The following is a 21,599-nucleotide window of genomic DNA, read 5'->3' as shown; positions in this document are numbered from 1 at the left end:
GATGCGCGCACCAGATACACGCACCATACACAGATGCACGCACCAGATACACGCACCATACACAGATGCACGCACCAGATACGCGCACCATACACAGATGCACACACCAGATACGCGCACCATACACAGATGCACGCACCAGATACACGCACCATACACAGATGCACGCACCAGATACGCGCACCATACACAGATGCACACACCAGATACACGCACCATACACAGATGCACGCACCAGATACACGCACCATACACAGATGCACGCACCAGATACGCGCACCATACACAGATGCGCGCACCAGATACGCGCACCATACACAAATGCACGCACCAGATACGCGCACCATACACAGATGCGCGCACCAGATACGCGCACCATACACAAATGCGCGCACCAGATACGCGCACCATACACAGATGCACACACCAGATACGCGCACCATACACAGATGCGCGCACCAGATACGCGCACCATACACAGATGCACGCACCAGATACGCGCACCATACACAGATGCACACACCAGATACGCGCACCATACACAGATGCACGCACCAGATACACGCACCATACACAGATGCACGCACCAGATACACGCACCATACACAGATGCACGCACCAGATACGCGCACCATACACAGATGCGCGCACCAGATACGCGCACCATACACAGATGCACGCACCAGATACGCGCACCATACACAGATACGCACACCAGATACACGCACCATACACAGATGCACACACCAGATACGCGCACCATACACAGATGCACGCACCAGATACACGCACCATACACAGATACGCACACCAGATACACGCACCATACACAGATGCACACACCAGATACGCGCACCATACACAGATGCACACACCAGATACACGCACCATACACAGATGCGCACACCAGATACACGCACCATACACAGATGCGCGCACCAGATACGCGCACCATACACAGATGCGCGCACCAGATACACGCACCATACACAGATGCGCGCACCAGATACGCGCACCATACACAGATGCACGCACCAGATACGCGCACCATACACAGATGCGCACACCAGATACGCGCACCATACACAGATGCACGCACCAGATACATGCACCATACACAGATGCGCGCACCAGATACGCGCACCATACACAGATGCGCGCACCAGATACACGCACACACCAGATACACGCACCATACACAGATGCGCACACCAGATACACGCACCACAGATGCGCACACCAGATACACGCACCATACACAGATACGCACACCAGATACACGCACCATACACAGATGCGCACACCAGATACACGCACCATACACAGATACGCACACCAGATACACGCACCATACACAGATGCTCACACCAGAAACACGCACCACACACAGATACGCACACCAGATCCACGCACCATACACAGATGCTCACACCAGAAACACGCACCACACACAGATACGCGCACCATACACAGATGCACGCACCAGATACACACATCATACACAGATACGCACACCAGATACACGCACCATACACAGATGCTCACACCAGATACGCGCACCATACACAGATGCGCACACCAGATACACGCACCATACACAGATACGCACACCAGATACACGCACCACACACAGATGCGCACACCAGATACACGCACCATACACAGATACGCACACCAGATACACGCACCACACACAGATGCACACACCAGATACGCGCACCATACACAGATGCGCACACCAGATACACGCACCATACACAGATGCGCACACCAGATACACGCACCATACACAGATACGCACACCAGATACACGCACCATACACAGATGCGCACACCAGGCGTGAATTAGTTAATTGTTTCATTGTTCGGGATGGACTGTCAATTGTTTAGGGATGTAAATAATGATTGCTAATTGATTTTTGTTTACTTGATTGGTTAAAATAGTTGACTTGTTTGGAGTACAGTATTTGTATTTAGCTTGCAATGATATTGTTAACATTCATTTGCAGAATGTATATGGTGCATAGATTTTATGCATCATTTATACAATGTAAATGCAATGTATTGATTGGAATGTGAGGTGTTTCATTGGCATTTGATGATTTAGATTGTAAGATCAGTTAGGATTATTAAAGGAAATTCATTGTAATGTAGTGTGTCTGTATGGAGAAGTGTTATTTGTAGGACAGTATGATTTTGATAACCCTTCTACATTTATTTGTATATTGGTTCATCATGTGTGTGTATATACTGTATATATATATATATATATATATATATATATATATATATATATATATAGACAGAAAAAAGACTGCACTCAACAGGTTATAAAGATCTGAATGTAGTTAATAAACAGTATTGATTAGCATAATTGATTGACTATACATGAATTAAATTCTAATAGAATAGCTGAATTATTACTGGTATTTTCTAAACATGCTAAACTAAAATCAATGGGTGTAATTGTGGACCTGTATATAATTAAACTAAAATAGCTAAAACCCTAAATCACTAATACAAATACATGAAATAAGTGATATAATAATATAATAAAATACAAATTTCTGTGAAAGAAAAATTATATATAAAAATAAAAAAAAATAAAAAGTGAAATTAAAAATGAAAAATGAAAAAAGGGGATTCAAAAATAGGATCTGGCAGCTCTCCACAAGGACCAACGACCTCCCAGGAATCTGCGAACAACAAAAAAAGAAAGCGCCCGATCCTAGTGCAATATGAAAAAAAACACTTTTAATACAATCGATTAGGTCCAACAAAAATACACTCACAAACAAATAAAAGGTAAAAGCATGTTATGAGTATACTCATTCGCCTCCACGTGCTGCTGTAACTCCGTTTGTAGACTGCTCTCTCTTGGGTGAAGTGTCTGCTTCTCCAGTAGCCCTTATCGGTGCAGGAACTGTGAGAGTCTCTGGAACCGTGACCCGGAAGTAAGATCAAATGCCAGGATGGTGGGTATATGACCCTGAGGTTTGGTGTAGACTGGCAAGGTGTTATTTCCCTATAATGTCCACTTGTATGAAGTACCCGGTTCCTGTACCTCTACTGGCAAACCGCTCCCTTCAAGGATAGAGCTCCGGTCTTTCCCGTAGTCCTCCGGTGGGTATAGGGGTTGGAACTGTAACCCGGAAGTGTAATCGCCCCCTCTGTGTAAACCGGATGCGGAGCAACGGATGTGCGACCCCGCTGTTGAGGTCTTATTATACCGGCAAGGTTCCAAAGTCCTGACACAACTGTGCAATGATAAAAGGCAGCAAAACGGCAGCGAACGAGTAATAATAAAAACTGGTCTAGATACCAATAAAAAATCCTCCCTTGTTCGCTGCCGTTTTGCTGCCTTTTATCATTGCACAGTTGTGTCAGGACTTTGGAACCTTGCCGGTATAATAAGACCTCAACAGCGGGGTCGCACATCCGTTGCTCCGCATCCGGTTTACACAGAGGGGGCGATTACACTTCCGGGTTACAGTTCCAACCCCTATACCCACCGGAGGACTACGGGAAAGACCGGAGCTCTATCCTTGAAGGGAGCGGTTTGCCAGTAGAGGTACAGGAACCGGGTACTTCATACAAGTGGACATTATAGGGAAATAACACCTTGCCAGTCTACACCAAACCTCAGGGTCATATACCCACCATCCTGGCATTTGATCCTACTTCCGGGTCACGGTTCCAGAGACTCTCACAGTTCCTGCACCGATAAGGGCTACTGGAGAAGCAGACACTTCACCCAAGAGAGAGCAGTTTACAAACGGAGTTAAAGCAGCACGTGGAGGCGAATGAGTATACTCATAACATGCTTTTACCTTTTATTTGTTTGTGAGTGTATTTTTGTTGGACCTAATCGATTGTATTAAAAGTGTTTTTTTTCATATTGCACTAGGATCGGGCGCTTTCTTTTTTTGTTGTTCATATATATATATATCTGTATATATATATATATATATATATATATATATATATATATATATATATATATATATATATATATATATATATATATATATATATATACTGTATATATAGTTGCATGATGAAGCCACTGTACAAATTTATAGGTGAAGGGTGGGTATCGGGCCAGTGTGGCTTAACCCCTTAATTACTTTTGCGGTTATTATCTGATAAGGTGTTTAAGGGGTTAATTGATATCTGAATGTAATTGCAATGTATTGGCTTTGTATTGGCTATGTATTTTGTGGGCAAGACAAGGATGTTGCTGGCGACGGAGACTTCTTCTTCTTCTTGACATTGCTCCGGCTGCCAGTGAGCCCCCACTAAGCTGCTGTAAGGTCGCAGGTTGCAGAGCCTCAGGAGCGCCGTGTTTGGAGGGAACTGAAGCCCGCCCTCAACCCAGCCACCGTCCGACACTGCACAACGACGTCACGACGTCACGACGTCACGACGTCACGACGTCACGACGTCACGACGTCGCGAGTCACCTGACACGGAAGTACAGGCTCCGTCGTTCGAGAGGAGGAGGAGGGCTAGGACTCAAACACCCCGACCATCAGACTATCTACGTGCCTCTGTTCCTGCGGTCTGTTACAGTACCGAAGTGCTTTAAAACAACTGCATTGTTGTAAGTGTTTTTAACCGTTTTTTCTTGTGGATAAATCAGACTATACTACTCTATGGGCCTTGCGCTTTTTTTCTTTTTTGTTTCCCTTTAGGGGGTGCCGGTATCCCTCTGCTTGGTTTACAGGCCGCGGTCACGTGATCGGGACCTTTAAATGCAGAGGGATTCCGGCACCTCATAAAGGGGGCTGTATCTCGGGGAGCAGGGGGTCCCCGGACCTCAAACCAATGCGGTTCAGCTCCGGAGACCCTCTGCACATCTACACTATGAATAAAAATGTTTTTTAAATGTATTTATTTATATTCATTTATTTATTTATTTATTTAGATTTATTTATTTATTTTTTGGGCGGCTGCTGTGTGTGAGTTTTTTTTATTGTGGGTAGCGGGGGTGGGTGAAGGGGGTATTAGCCCCAACGGTGGTTGTTTAGGGCTTGCGGGGTGGTAGCGGGAGGGGTTAAACCCTTCATGACCGTAGCGGTATTAACTGCTACGGTCGTGAAGGGGTTAAGTGCACCCGCAACCCCCCCGCAAGTCCTAAACTCACACCAAGGGCCAAATACCCCCTTCACCCACCCCCGCTACCCACAATAAAGCGGGCACGGTGGGTTAACCCCTTGATTGCCTTAGCGGCTATCAGCTATGGTAATGAAGCAGCATTTCTGTATTTTTAATATTGTGCAGGAGCAGGGGGTCCCCTGAGCATTCATTTCTGGCTCAGGGAACCCCCTGCTCACTGTACAATATTATTAAAATACAGAAATGCTGCTTCGTTACCATAGCACATAGCCGCTAAGGTAAGGAATGAGTGTTTATTTATATATGTGTTTTATTCATACTGTAGATGTGCAGGGGGTCTCCGGAGCAGAAACGTTTTGGTTTTAGGTCTGGGGACCCCCTGCTTCCCGAGATACAGGCCCCTTTAGGGGGTGCCGGTATCCCTCTGCTTTGTTTACATGCCGCGGTCACGTGATCGGGACCTTTAAATGCAGAGGGATACCGGCACCTCATAAAGGGGCCTGTATCTCGGGAAGCAGGGGGTCCCCGGACCTGAAACCAACGCGGTTCAGCTCCGGAGACCCTCTGCACATCTACACTATGAATAAAAATGTATTTTAAATAATTTTTAATGTGCCGATGTTTGCGTAGAGAGAGCAGCGGTTCTCTCTCTGCTGCAAACACATCTCGCCAGGGAACGGCCTATAGTATCATTGATGTGCATATACAGTACTGTATGTGTATGTTAGGGGTTATAGGGGTTGTTGTTATACAGTATATACTGTATATATACAGTATATACTGCATTACAATTCATGAATTTCTCGGCTTCAAAGACAACAGCTCGCAAACGCCCCCATGCGTTTGTACACGGCATTGCAGTATTGCAGCCAGCGGGAATAAAATGCTTAAATCACAGCTGCGAAAATAACGCAATACATCCCGGGCGAAAACGATACAAAACCGCACATCACTGGGATATTCCGAAATTCGCGGAGCTAGCCAAGTAAGAATAAAGTTGGTCGCCACTGTATATGTACACAAATACCACATACACACAGACTAGATACACACACCAGATGCGCGCAGTGTGAACAAACTATATATATATATATATATATATATATATATATATATATATATATATATATATATCTCCCAATCACACATGTACCACGCACCAGACATACTGTACTATGCATGTATTATATACATGTAACGGTGTTTCCCTCAGGGCCCTTCTGATCCTGACCCCTATGTGAGAAACTGCCCCAGTTACATGTCAGTGTAGTGTGGTGCACCTGCTGGCTCACAGGACTCCTGAGTCTCCCGCTCGTTAGTAGTGGGGATTTCATCATGACAGGTGTCTGAGGTAGTGTACTTAGTTCTACTCACAGTTGGTACAGCGCCTCCATCCCTTCCAGACCCCCACGAAAGCAGGGAGGAGTTTCTGGAAGAGAACTCCTGGGTGCACCTTCTCCCTGAGTAACTCCATTCACAGGCAAGAAGGGTATCTTGAACAAGGGCATCTTTATTTGCAAGTGGTATGGCAGACTGCCCATCATAGCGGCCGACACTTAGCCGTACATTCTCATGTTGTCCATCTCCAGGAAGGTTCCTTCTGCTCTCTGATCAAATTGTCTTTCCACCTCTCCCCTAAGGGAGACCACCAGCTGTGCCAGAGCCCTGGACACAGTGTGTAATCAGCTTGTCATGTTGCCACGTGTCTCTCTGGCAGACAGACTTGAACTGCTGCAGACACTTGACCCAGCCTTGACTTAACACTTGACAGACTAACTTTAGGTAGTTCTGTGCAATATATAGGCTCCAGAAAGACCCACCTCTGTGTCACAAACCGTGGACACAGAGCATGCTGTCACTTCCTTTGCTACATATGACACATCACAGGGTTTGAGGGCAAACTTCCATGATGTCTACTGGCAACCCTGCCCTTTTAACAGGAGTTACTGCTCAGCATGAGAGAGATCTGTACACCAATTTTACACTTGGCTACAATCTCCCCCTGGTGGAATCCAACGTCCCCGATTGGACCTAAATTTGCGGAACCTTCCTTCAGTTGGCAACTGCAAAACATAAACCATATACATTAGTACACATCATTACAGGAATATATCTTCCCATACAACATAATCATATTAGACCAATTTGGCATACAGCAGTGCACTCGAACTACTCCATAGGAGAATTTTAAGCCTCAGTAGTAATGCCTGGGATCAGGCTTCTTTACCTCCCTCACATTAGCATCCTGCACTGATATGCTGTAACATCTAGGCTGCCCACTCTCTGGCCTGTACTCCATTTTTGTGCATGTATATGTTGCGCCCAACACTCCATACCCTCATGAGGTAGCAGATTCTTTCTTCTGTCCTATGCTCTACATGACTCGATTTAGATTTGATGTAGTCCTCTATAGACTCCCTCAACCATGCATTCCTATTGTCCTCTATCTCCTGCATAAGATGTTCTGGTACGCACACCAGATACACGCAGATATTCTAGACCATGGGACCGTTTGTAGCGTGCAACTATGGCCCTCACAGCCCTGCTGATTCTGATTAGTTTCTTGTTTCCTGCCCTGCCTGGCAGTACCCAAGACAGGGGCTCTTCAGGGGCAATCACATCATACAAAATTTAGGACCCCCTTGGAGTGACTAGGCCCCTCTGAATTTCATGCCGTCTAACTATTTCTTCATGGCGTTCCTCCTCAGAGTATTTGCCCACACCCCACCAGTGGTCAACCACATCTCCTCATCAAAATGAACCAAGTACGATCCAGCCAGGCTTCATACCCCTCAAACATGGGAGCCCACCACTTGGTACTCTGTTCTACTGCTTGTTCTCTTACTGACACAGTTATCTCATTTTCCTTCGGCTCTCGCCCAGAAGAAACACCTGATGTTCCCGTGAATCTAGAACCCGACCCAATATGTTTAGGCCTACCCCTCACATTAGCATTACTATCAGTAGAACTCATTCTTGAAGACATCCCAGACGGAATCATTTCCCTCCCCGATCCCTCATCAGAGGTAAAACATTCCCCCCAGTCCAGAGCTGACCCAGTCCGTTCCTCAGATATGTCCCGGGACTCCCCAGACCACCCTTGGCTAGATAGGGACATAGATGAAGACGTGACAGGGGCAGGGGTTTGGGCAGTGGCCGGGGGCAGGGCAAAGGGGGAAGTGTGGTGGCGATGCGGTACTACGATCCGCAGTTTGGCAATGCCCCGGCCGGTGCCAACGCCGGGCAAATCAGGCTCACCCGTCTTCTGGTTCCCCAGACTTCTCATGGCCTGGCGACACTTGCTCATCTCGTTTCCGGACAGACTGGTGCTGCACAGTAATTGTGGTGATGACGGTTGCTTTCAGCCGGCTCCGCTGTGTCTGCCGGAAGTGACGTCATCGATCTCGCGGGACGAGGCACCATCTTGGGTGGGGTCCCCCACCGGAACTTCTTTCTTCAGTTCGACGTCCAGCGCCGGATGTGATGGTTCGCTCCGCAGCTCCACTTGGGCCTTGGCTGGGCCTTCCTTCTCTGTCGCCTCCATCGGAGCCTGTGGGAGGTAAGAGGGTGTCTCACCACTCCACTGGCTTGCGATGTGGTCCTCTTCTCCTTTCACGATGGGAGTCGCCACGGGACTCATCGGCTGCTCCGGCCGCATCAGCGTAGGTTGTCGCGGTACATCTGGGCTCACCCGCTCCACCTCGCAGGTAAGTGGCTTGACTTGCATTTCAGCAGCGCTGTAGTGGCCCGCCGGTAGGCGCATCACCACAGATGTCGGGCTTGCTTGCTCGTCGTCCGACGAGGCAGACTCGGATGCCGGCAAGGGTACTTCAGCAGGGGGCCGACAGCGAGGTTCCGGGTTCTCGCTGTGGTTGCAGGCCCCAGTTTCACTCTTTCTAGGCGCCATCATCAGCAGGGATCCACAGTCTTCGGGATCGGCCTCCTCCTGCTTCACTTTGGGCGAGGTTCCAGCCGTCAGCTTGGCTGTCTCTCCTCCCATCTGCCAATGATACAATAACTGACCCCCAGGTCAGAACAGAATAGAATAGGAAAGAATGTGTATCTGAGGCGCCTAATATAATATAACAAAAGGATATAAAAACCAAGATTAACCAAATCAAATAGAGAAAGATATCGACAATATCTTTGAACAATATCATCATCACAATAAGTATCAACCTCTAATTGATTTGGATAGAGAACGCCATCTCTCCACTCACAGTCGAAAAGAAGAGAAACCTACTTTCTCTTTTTTAGACTGGAGACAATCCAGGGATCCCAAACATGTCAGGGAAGCAATAAGAGATCTATTGGGAAAAGAGGGTACTTCAATGGACAAAAAAAGAAAAAACACCTTAGAGGAACGAGAGGAGGTCAAAAGAATGGGCAAAGTACAAAAACATTGAAATCTAGATCTACCTACACCAACATTTTCAACATCAGCAAATATCCTATTTCATCCAAAGAAAGTAAATTATTATCCAAAGGATTATCCTTTGCACCAGTTACGGGTCCTGACAGTTTCAAATTATACATAGATGTTCAACGCTATGTACGTAAACTGTGCCTCAAAAAATACTTTCTCAGAGATGCTCTCTCTAGAACTGATTCTAATAGTAATTTGCCTATTTCTATTACACCTCCAACTACTACTAAATTCAAAAATCCGTCCACGTTCTTTCCAAAATTTGTAAGTGGCCCCTTTATAGACACCTTTGCCCAGATGGTCACTGACGATATGGAGACGCAAAGTCGTAACTTTAAGATCAAAAATGATAATCTGAGCATCGATGAAAAACACACACTACGTGCACTTGAGGGAAATGACTCTATCATTATAAAACCGGCAGACAAGGGGGGGTGGGGGGGTTGGTAATTATGGATAAAACCTATTACATCAAGGAGTCATTAAGAATCCTTGGAGATAGGTCCACTTACCAACCCCTCCCCTCCGATCCAACCCCTCAATATCAACAACAATTGTTTAATTTTCTAATGACAGGTTTGGACCAACAAATCATTACTAAACAAGAATTCGACTTCCTGTATAATTCATATCCAAAAATACCTATATTTTACATAATACCCAAAATCCATAAAAATTTACAATTTCCCCCTGGCCGCCCGATTATACCGGGCATCCAATCTTTGACATCACACCTTTCCCAGTATATTGATTATCAACTACAACCACATGTTATTCAGTTACCTTCATATCTAAGGGATGCTACCCACATACTGCAGACCCTACAAGACATTCAATGGCAACCTCATTACTATTTTGTTACAGCTGATGTCACTTCGTTATACACAATTATTAATCACGAACAAGGATGTGAGGCTATTCTCAATACATTAAATAAAGATCTGTCAATTTCTGCAGCACTAAAATCTTTTTTAATTTCAGGTATTAAATTTATTCTTTCTCACAATTTTTTTCATTTTAATAACTCCTATTATTTACAGGTGTGTGGCACCGCCATGGGCACCAAATTTGCACCTAGTTATGCTAATTTATTTATGGGCAGTTGGGAACAACAGCATATCTGGTCCGGCTGTCCATATGGTGCAAATCTGGTGCTCTGGCGGCGCTACATCGACGATATTATTTTTATTTGGTCCGGCACTTTATCACAGTTAGAGCAATTTAAAATATATATGAATAATATCTATAATCTTAAATTCACATTCACCTCTAGTAGCACATCTATAGAATATTTGGATTTAGTTATTTCAGCTAAAGACAATCTTATACACACCAGTACATTTTTCAAAACTGTTCAATCAAATAATTATTTACATGCACATAGTCATCATAATCCATCATGGGTTACCAATATACCAAAAGGTCAATTCATTAGATTAAAAAGAAATAGTTCCAGTGTAGAGACGTTCAACATTCAAGCTGAGGATCTTAAATGTAAGTTCATCGCTAGAAAATATTCCCCAAACATGTTAGACAATACAATAACTGAGGTTGCAGCGATGGACAGATCCCGTCTTTTGAAATACAAAAAGAAAAATATTGATAAATCCTCAAATTTGGCATTCATAACTCAATACAACCAAATGGCACCTAATATACGTAAAATCATTAAAAAATATTGGCCTATTCTTAAGAAAGATAAAGAACTGAAGGGCATATTGTCAGAACATCCACAAATTATATTCACTAGACCACCCAATATAGGACAAAAGCTGGCTCCAAGCTGCCCATCGCTGCAACCTGTCTGTCGCAACATCATTGTGTGTAAGGGATATTTTCCTTGCATTAGATGTACAGCCTGTAAATATAGTTTAAAAAAATCAACATTTGTATCCAATAACACTTCAAAAAATTATACAATTAAACAACATATCACGTGTAACAGTTCATATGTTATTTATTTACTTGAATGTCCATGTGGTCTGCAGTATGTGGGTATGACCACTAGATCTGTTAAGAGACGTTTATATGAACACATATATAACATAAAAAAGGGTTTAACTACACATAATGTATCGAGTCATTTCCTTCAAGTGCATGGTCAAAATCCCAAAGGACTAAAATGTATAGCTATTGAAACCCTTACACCCAGTTGGAGAGGAGGCAATGTTGTGAGCCTATTGGGGAGGAGAGAATCCTACTGGATTTACGAACTCCGTACTCTATCCCCACTAGGCCTCAACATTGAATTTGATTTAAAGGCATTTTTGGTTAACTAAATCTTTTATATATTTCTATATCAGAAATTACAGATATTAGCTAATATATCCATTTTGTATTTTAATGGTCCCAGTAATATCTTGCGCCTCTATTTTTGCATTATGAGTATGATTAAATCTGCTAAATGTATTTTTTATGTATAGCTGTACACTTAATATCACCTAATAATCGTTTTTGTTTTTTTCATATATACAATATGTTTAGGTACAGTATTACATTTATATCATTGTATTAATTGATTTGCATGTATAATAACGAATACTTTACCAAATTATATTGAACACAAGTATAAAGTTGATTCATATATTCACTAAGCACATATATCATATATATATTATGTTTATCACACACATTCACTTTTGGGCACATTTAATATGCACATTTAATGAACACATTGGTTAGTTATCAACCACACCATGTTTTATGTTGTCTCCTATGAAATTAGGCTGTTTTATGGTTGTTATTTCTATGTTATGTGTTGTATACCAGCTGAGGTTTGTCTTTATCATCATCTGCAGCGCGATTACCAAATGAATGGACTCACGAGTGCGCATGTGCAGAACATTACAGGTGTAATTAATTATTTTTAAATGAACTCCCTATATAATGGACAATTTTGGACAGATCAAACATACCCCTGAGGAAGGAAGCAGCAGCTTCTGAAACGTGTAGGGTGGTCACGCTGACACTACTGCCTCACTTATCTACAGTATCCCCCTTCCACGGAATTCGTGGCGAATCAGCTCAGGCGAGCTGACTAACATCATTCAGCTTTTGGCGTATCTGCCGCCGTTGTTCTCGGATCAACTGCACACTTTCCCCGGTGCATCGAGGGAGGCAATCCGCCCACACACCAGCTGGTGTGTGCAACCCTTCACCAACGGAAGATCTCCTGTGCAGTTGCAGATTATATATTTAATTATCACCTGTTGAATTCTCAGCTGTCTGTTATCTGTATTGTATGTGTGTCTGTCACCTTATCCAACAGTATTATGCTATGCACTATGTTTTTATTTTTTTAAGCTTTCTACCCACCACTTGGAGCTACTTCAAGATCCTCCAACAGGCTTGGTTTTTATAACCTTTTGTTAAATTATATGAGGCGCCTCAGATACACATTCTTTCCTATTCCACAGATAATGTATGCCACACTGCGGGCATCTTGCAGTGGTGCTGGCTTCTTCGCCGGGTAACCTGCATTGCATGCACAGGCACCGCAAGGTTTCTTTTTCATCCGCCTTCACAACCAGGAAGCGTCCTGGCAATAGGTAGGGGTGTACGGCAATGTCCATGGCACTCTTGGTCACACTGGTTAAGGGAGACACTCGGCACAGCAGTCTCTCCTGTTCACCAGCTCCTTGCAACTGAGGGGCAGGAAGCGCACATCCAGCTCCTCCCTCAGTCAGCTCCGTTCACCATTGGCAGATGCAAGGACCCCTCCCCCTGGTAGATATCAGAGGAGGGTCCCACAGATTCACATGTTGACTCAGAATTGGCTCTGAGCCTGTCACAGTCCAGGAGGGCGCGGCCATATCTTTCGCGCCACTTCCCCCAGCAGGGTGGGGTTCTTTCTTTCGTGCCTCTCCCGGCCAACTTCTTGCAACTTCATGGTTTGCAAAATTTTCAGCACACGGCCCACGCGGTCTCCCAGGCAAGCGGGAACCGCCATTTTGGATTACATGGCCATTCACATTAGCAGCAGGGGTTACTTGGTTGGTGATCACCGTCTGGCAATCAGATACTCCATTCTTCTCACACACGATAGCAATGTCCTCAACACTTTCCCCCAGGGTGGCACCCCGGGCTCCTAGGCAGGACAAAAACGGCGCAGCCACTGCTTTAGTGCCACTCCATAGTAGACTAGCCAAAGTCACTTCGGTAGTCTGTCCCTCTGTGGTACACACACCACGTGCGCTATCTCCATCAGGCGTGGGCCGCCATCTTGGACTCTCCACACCGCGCGGAACATCATTACTTGTGGTCGCCATCTTTTCTTCTCTACTGAAATCGCACATGGTGCTCCTCTCTGCTGGGCAGCCGCCATTTCGATGCAATGAAGAATGCCAGTGCACCTCTCCTCTACATGTATCTCATGTGTGTCTTACTCATGTATGCACTACCTCAGGCTAGGCTGACTCTCTCACTGTATGCTGTCACGATCCTCCAGTATGTGCTCTGTGGTAAGTAGTCTGGTTACTGGCTAGAGTACTCTGGCTTCTCCATGCAGTACTTGGGGCGTCAACCTACTCTTGGCTACACCTAGCGCAGACCCTCTCAGGAATTCCTGACCCATGTTAACCAGGCTATCCCCTCAGGCATCCTACGACTAGCTGCCTCAAGGTGACTAGAACAGCTATAGCCCTGTCTCCAGACTCACTTTACTCCATTCAAGGCCCTAGGGTGTACTTTGCGAGCGGGCCGTCACGCTCCTGACTACCCCTAGGTCCCGCACCATTCCACAGCACTTCCTGGCAGCCTACATCTCCTGTTTCCCAGTTAGCCCAGCAAAAGCCTGTCCTGATTATCTCAGCAGCGCCTCCAATTGTAACGGTGTTTCCCTCAGGGCCCTTCTGATCCTGACCCCTATGTGAGAAACTGCCCCAGTTACATGTCAGTGTAGTGTGGTGCACCTGCTGGCTCACAGGACTCCTGCGTCTCCCGCTCTTTGGTAGTGGGGATTTCATCATGACAGGTGTCTGAGGTAGTGTGCTGAGTTCTACTCACAGTTGGTACAGCGCCTCCATCCCTTCCAGACCCCCACGATAGCAGGGAGGAGTTTCTGGAAGAGAACTCCTGGGTGCACCTTCTCCCTGAGTAACTCCATTCACAGGCAAGAAGGGTATCTTGAACAAGGGCATCTTTATTTGCAAGTGGTATGGCAGACTGCCCATCATAGCGGCCAACACTTTGCCGCACATTCTCATGTTGTCCATCTCCAGGAAGGTTCCTTCTGCTCTCTGATCAAATTGTCTTTCCACCTCTCCCCTAAGGGAGACCACCAGCTGTGCCAGAGCCCTGAACACAGTGTGTAATCAGCTTGTCACGTTGCCACATGTCTCTCAGACAGAAGACTTGAACTTCTGCAGACACTTGACCCAGCCTTGACTTAACACTTGACAGACTAACTTTAGGAAGTGCTGTGCAATATATAGGCTCCAGAAAGACCCACCTCTGTGTCACAAACAGTGGACACAGAGCATGCTGTCACTTCCTTTGCTACATATGACACATCACAGGGTTTGAAGGCAAACCTCCATGATGTCTGCTGGCAACCCTGCCCTTTTAACAGGAGTTACTGCTCAGCATGAGAGAGATCTGTACACCAATTTTACACATGGCTACATAGATATCCACACACCTCTCTCGTCTTCCCTCTCCCATCGTACTTTCAGTGTCTCTTCTGCTAACACCTTCTCCTTCTCTATCGATCTCTCTGTGGAGGGCTCCAGGGCTCTGTCCTTGGACCTCTTCTCTTTTCTCTGTACACTCTCTCTCTAGGTGACCTAATCACATCTCTTGGGTTCAAATATCACCTCTGTGCTGATGACACACAAATTTACTTTTCAACTCCTGACCTTACACAGGCTACACAGATCAAAGTTTCTGAATATCTCTCTGCGATATCATCCTGGATGGCCCTCCGCCGACTTAAACTTAACATGTTAAAAACCGAGCTCTTCCTATTTCATCCCAAACCTGGCCCTACTACCTCTTTCCACATTACTGTTGGAAGCACTATCATACACCCAGTAGCGCAATAACGATGCCTAGGGGTAACACTCGACTCCTCTCTCACATACTTCTCTCACATTCAAAAGGTAGCTAAAAAAATAAAGTGAAAATATCTGCGCTACTAATTGTGTATATTAAATATAAAGTGAAATATAGAATAAACCCTTCATCCGTATCAAATATACAGTATATATATATATAAAAACAAAAAACATTTACCTTCCGCCCCCCACCCCAGCCTACTTCCCGTCCCCCCACCCCAACCTACCTCCTGCACTGGGCAGCAGCTGCGGGGATCGGGGAGGGGGGGGGGGGAGAAATGAGGCAACAAACAATGGACGAACCTTCCTCTGAAGCTTCTGTTGGGCAGCGAACAGAGAAGGAGCACCCACCCGGTCAAGGTCACCCACCCGTCAAGGTCACCCACCCATCATGGTCACTGTGAGGGAGTATACAAGAGGTTAAACTCTCTCACTTTAGCACACTAAAAGAACCACACCCTAGCTGGTAGTTCTGCTAGCTGATTGGAAAGGGAAGGTTTAAAAGGAAGACAGCAGATTTCTTCCAGGCTGTCATTCTGCCACTGAACCTGTGAGGAAACAGGTTGCAGAGAGCCTGGCTGAGGGGAGAGCCTGAACTCCCTGTTGTGTACCTGGAACTAAAGAGTATTGTTTTTGTTGCAGACTGATGCCATTTACTTTCATTGCTTTATTCTTTGTGCAACTACAACCTGCTTCCCTGGTAAGGGAAATAAAGCACTTTTCATCGCAAGAAAGTGGTGTGTAAGCTCTTTTCTGACCATTTGTCCAGTTGAGGCTTCCGTAGTTACCAGGAGTCATTTGTGTCCCAGCTTTGCGCAGCACTGTGTTACCGGACGCGGTAGCAAGGAAGCACGATTGCGAGAGTTCTACGGTTTCTACGGACGCTGACAAGGACTTTCCCTATATGTGAGTGTACATGTGTTTTTATACTAATAAATGCTTGAACTTATATCTGAAATACGCTCCATATACCTTATCTCATCTTGGGGGAATTACGTGGGAGTGACGTGCATCTGACACCCCGTTATCTGAACATCAAGCTTCACTGATAGACCCCACATACAGCCCTGAACAAGAAAGAAAGTGTTGTGTAAGCTCTTCTCTGCCCATACCGACAAGGCCGCTCCGTCACAGTCAAAAGGTCAAGGTCACCCACCCAGGCAGTCAGTCAACCCACCCAGTCAGTCACGATAAGCTGTGTAGCTGAGTCCTGGTGCTCACGGAGTCCACGATGTCCCAATTCTCTCTCCTCAGAGTCAGCACTTGTCCGTGAAGCAATGGGTGAAAGAATTACTCCTGCCCGACACCGCTTGTATACCGGAAGCAAGTCCCGGCTGAAGATCTTGTGCGGTCGCCCGATAGACGTCACTAAGCCCGCGTCATATGACGGTGATGGTCAGATAATATGTTATGGGCTGAAAGAACACTGGCAGGGTTGGTATAAGGGCTCAACAGTAGTCCATATAGCTGATGTACCAAAAACACATCCTACGCATTTCGTATCAATACTTCTTCATGGATAATATGATGTGATACAAACCAGTATTTAAATACCCTGCGGAGACCAGCAATTGGTCTGAACAAAACGATCCATCCTGGAGTATTGCCTGATTATATCAGTATTGATGTACGTGTGTTTATTACCACCTTCACCTTTTTCAATATAATTGATTATACTACACCATGAGTTGTGCGCTGTTTGTTCTCTTTTTTCCTTCAAAAGGTAGCTAAAACCTGTTGCTTTTTCTTCCACAATATTACAAAGAAACACCCTTAACTCTGTTGCTCCACTGCTAAAACTTTGACACAGGCCCTCATTCTCTCCCATCTCGACTACTGTAACCTCCTGCTGTCCGGCCTTCCTGCCTCTCACCTGTCTCCCCTACAATCTATCCTCAACGCTGCTGCCAGAATGACTCTACTCTTTCATAAGTCTGTCTCCGCGTCTCCCCTGCTGAAATCACTCCCCTTGTTTTCCTATGAAATCCTGTATCACAAGATCAATTCTCCTCACTTTTAAATCTTTACACTCTCCTGCCCCAATTTAAATCTCAGTCCTAATTTCTCGCTATACACCATTCCGACTCTTGCGTTCTGCTCAAGAATGTCTTCTCTGTACCCATTTTGTGTTGAAAGCCCTCCCTCACCTTAAAAATTTCTCAGTGACTGGCCCAAACCTCTGGAATACCCTTCCCCTAAATATCTGACTAGCATGCTCTCTACACACACACACACACACACACACACACACACACACACACACACACACACACACACACACACACACACACACACACACACACACACACACACACACACACACACACACACACACACACGAATAGGTGTTTATTTCCTATGTTTTATTATGATTTAAAGGGACTGTACCCATTACGTTTATTTGTTTGTGGCTAAACAACCACTGCAGTTAAAGCTTTACATAGCGTCTAGCGTCTTACTTACCCTGCCGCGAGGCCGTCCTGCCAATATATATATATATATATATATATATATATATATATATATATATATATATATATACACACAAAGAAATGCTGAGTGCACACAAACATGGGACCTTGAACAATAATAAAAAATAAAGAATGTATACTTAACAGAAATCCAGGTGCTTGCAGATAGACAGGGAACACCAGCCAGTCCAATATATATACAAAAAACAGGAAATCTGCAGAACACTCAGTAGAAAAAAGTGATTTAATATAGATAAATCATCAGGCAATGAAACATGCTCCAGAGCAACGTACGTTTCAGACCAAAAGGTTCTTTCTCAAGCTCTCTCTAGCGTGCTACAGTCTATGTAATCTTACTATATATTTCTGAAAGCGTCATATGTGTCCTTGTCTGTATGTGTCTCCCTGTGTCCCTAGCGGCAATCCCATTGGACCTTGGGCCAGGCCAATGAGATTGCTCCCTTGGCCCGCCCGCCCCCGCACACATCTCATTGGCCTGAGGCGGAGTGACGGGCCAAAGGAGACACGGAGACACACACACACACCCTGTCCCCCCCCCATCCTCCCCATCACATGCGCCGCCCTGCACCGGCTCCCGGACGGAGGGGAAGCGCGGCCCTCCTGCCGCCTACTTCAGGCTCCTCCCCCCTCGCTCTCAACCGGCTCCCGGAAAGACAGAGGGGAAGCGAGGCGCTACCTCACCGCCGCACCCTTACCTCCCCGGCCGCTGGGGGGCTAAGCAGCCTCCTCGGATCTGCGGCAGTCCCACTCTCCACCACCTCTCATTCCCGGTGTGTGTGTGTGTGTGTGTGTGTGTGTGTGTGTGTGTGTGGACATTTTACTCCTGCCAACAATTTGTGCCTCACTTTCACGCCTACCCCTGCCCTTCACCCCCCCTACCCCTGCCCTTCACCCCCCCTACCCCTGCCCTTCACCCCCCCTACCCTTCACCCCCCCTACCCCTGCCCTTCACCCCCCCTACCCCTGCCCTTCACCCCCCCTACCCTTCACCCCCCCTACCCCTGCCCTTCACCCCCCACTTCCCCTGCCCTTCACCCCCCTCTATCCCTGCCCTTCACCCCCCCTACCCCTGCCCTTCACCCCCCCCACCCCTGCCCTTCACCCCCCCCTACCCCTGCCCTTCACCCCCCCAACCCCTGCCCTTCACCCCCCACCACCCCTGCCCTTCACCCCCCCTACCCCTGCCCTTCACCCCCCTACCCCTGACCGTCAATCCCCCCACGCCTGCCCTTTGACTGACGGACGCACACAAACCCTGACTGACGCACGCACACACCCTGACTGACGCACGCACACACCCTGACTGACGCACGCACACACCCTGACTGACGCACACACACACCCTGACTGACGCACGCACACACCCTGACTGACGCACGCACACACCCTGACTGACGCACGCACACACCCTGACTGACTCACGCACACACCCTGACTGACGCACGCACACTCCCTGACTGACGCACGCACACACTCTGACAGATGCACGCACACACCCTGACTGGCGCACGCACACAAACCCCGACTGACGCACGCACACACACCCTGACTGACGCACGCACACACACTGACTGACGCATGCACACACTGACTGACGCACGCACACACACACACACTAACTCACGCACACACACACACACACACACACACACACACACACACACACACACACACACGCACACACACACACACACACACACACTGACTGACGCACGCACGCACGCACACACACATACTGACGCACGCACACAACCCCTCACAGCCGCACGCACACAACCCCTCACAGCCGCACGCACACAACCCCTCACAGCCGCACGCACACAACCCCTCACAGCCGCACGCACACAACCCCTGACAGCCACACGCACACACCCTGACGCACGTGCACACACACACACACTGACGCGCACACACACACACTGACTGACACACACACACAGACTGACGCACACACACACACACACACACACACACACACACACACACACACACACACACACACACACACACAGACTGACGCACACACACACACACACAGACTGACTAACAGTATAGTTAGTAATGTTATAGGGATCCAAGATGCTTCAAGGTAGTACTGCCAGGTCGTGCTGCTGCTCGCTGTGATGGTCCTTCCACCATCCAATGTGGGAATTTGCAGGAAAAAAGTGCAGAACACCTCCTCATGGCACAGTATGTTTTTAATTCAAATGATAAAAGATTAAAATATGAGAACTGCTCACCATTGAGCTTCTTTTAAAAAGCACTTATCGAGTCTCTTTGCGCGCGTCCCAACTCCTATATTCACCTCTCAGCCTTCTGTAGCAGTTACCTCCATCAGATTCACCATGTTGCTCCCTCCAGTGTCTCTGTCGACTGTAACACACACGTGGGGACTTCACCACCTCGACTCTGATGATGGCAGGACGGCTGTCGCCCTTGGACTCCTTAGACGGCTTTGATTACCACAGTAGTTATTGTAACCATACGCGTTTTGCAAGTATTTCTCCTTGCTTCATATGGGCCAACGCTTGAGCTCACAGATGGGGCTATTTGTACTCTCCATGAGGGATAATAATGATTAGAACTAATATGCCAATTAACCATTACCCATCTGATATAATGACGAAAGATAACCTCAGACCCCTGCTGTGTTAATCCGATGGGCCATTATAGTCTGGCCCGGCAAAATTTGTGCGGATCACGGGGAAATCTCGAAATCCATTTCGAGATTTGTTCGGATAACGGCCGCTGCATCTTTATATTGCATTTGTGTTCCATAAATCTAATCTTAACCGGGTGTATAGTACGCCCTATATATTGCAATCTACTATCACAAACTACCATATAAACGTTAGTATGTTACTTAACCCTGAACAGGAAAAACCTATTTGAGAATGAAGTTAAATCCATTGCCCTATTGACGGTATGGTTACACACAGTGCATCTTTTGCCTCCATATTTATAGTTACCCATTACAAAAAACGTCAAGGTAGGACAATCTACATTCTTAATCAATTTAAGCTTATCAGGAGATTAAACGTTTTTGATATCCTTTAATATCTTATAGATGACTTGAGGATGTTCAGAGATATGATGTTTACGAACGGGGTGACACATCAAAACATTCCAATGTTCAGATGAAATATTTCCAATTTGCCTAGCATATTGGTTGTATTTAGTAATAAACAATGGCTGTTTATTTTTGGGATGTTAACAGTCTCTTAGGAGGCAACTTGAATTAGTACCAGATTGATGTTTATCCAATAAAGACCTATAATCCAATGTTTTTGCCCTAGCAGAGGCAGAATCTAAAATATGTTGGTCAAATCCTTTATCTCAATGTTTTGGAGTAAGCTGATCAAAAGTAGTGTCAGATGAGCAATTGCAACGTAGCCGACTACATTGGCCAAATGGAATGGTTTTTATCTTTTTGGGCGGATGATTACTGGATGCCTTTAAATAACTATTACAAGAAACAGGTTTAAAGAAGACATCAGTTGCACTATTTAT

The 21,599-nt window shown here is 46.2% G+C and overlaps 1 long non-coding RNA gene across 2 annotated transcripts in view; it reads left to right on the top strand.

Annotated features, from left to right (window-relative positions):
• LOC142495588 (uncharacterized) overlaps positions 1-21,599 on the top strand; it is a 41,238-nt gene that overhangs the window by 1,429 nt on the left and 18,210 nt on the right. The gene's annotated exons all lie outside the window — the stretch shown is intronic.

This window comes from Ascaphus truei, chromosome 5 (assembly GCF_040206685.1).
Source record: "Ascaphus truei isolate aAscTru1 chromosome 5, aAscTru1.hap1, whole genome shotgun sequence".
Taxonomy (NCBI): domain Eukaryota; kingdom Metazoa; phylum Chordata; class Amphibia; order Anura; family Ascaphidae; genus Ascaphus; species Ascaphus truei.
This window is presented reverse-complemented; position numbering and strand designations above follow the sequence as displayed.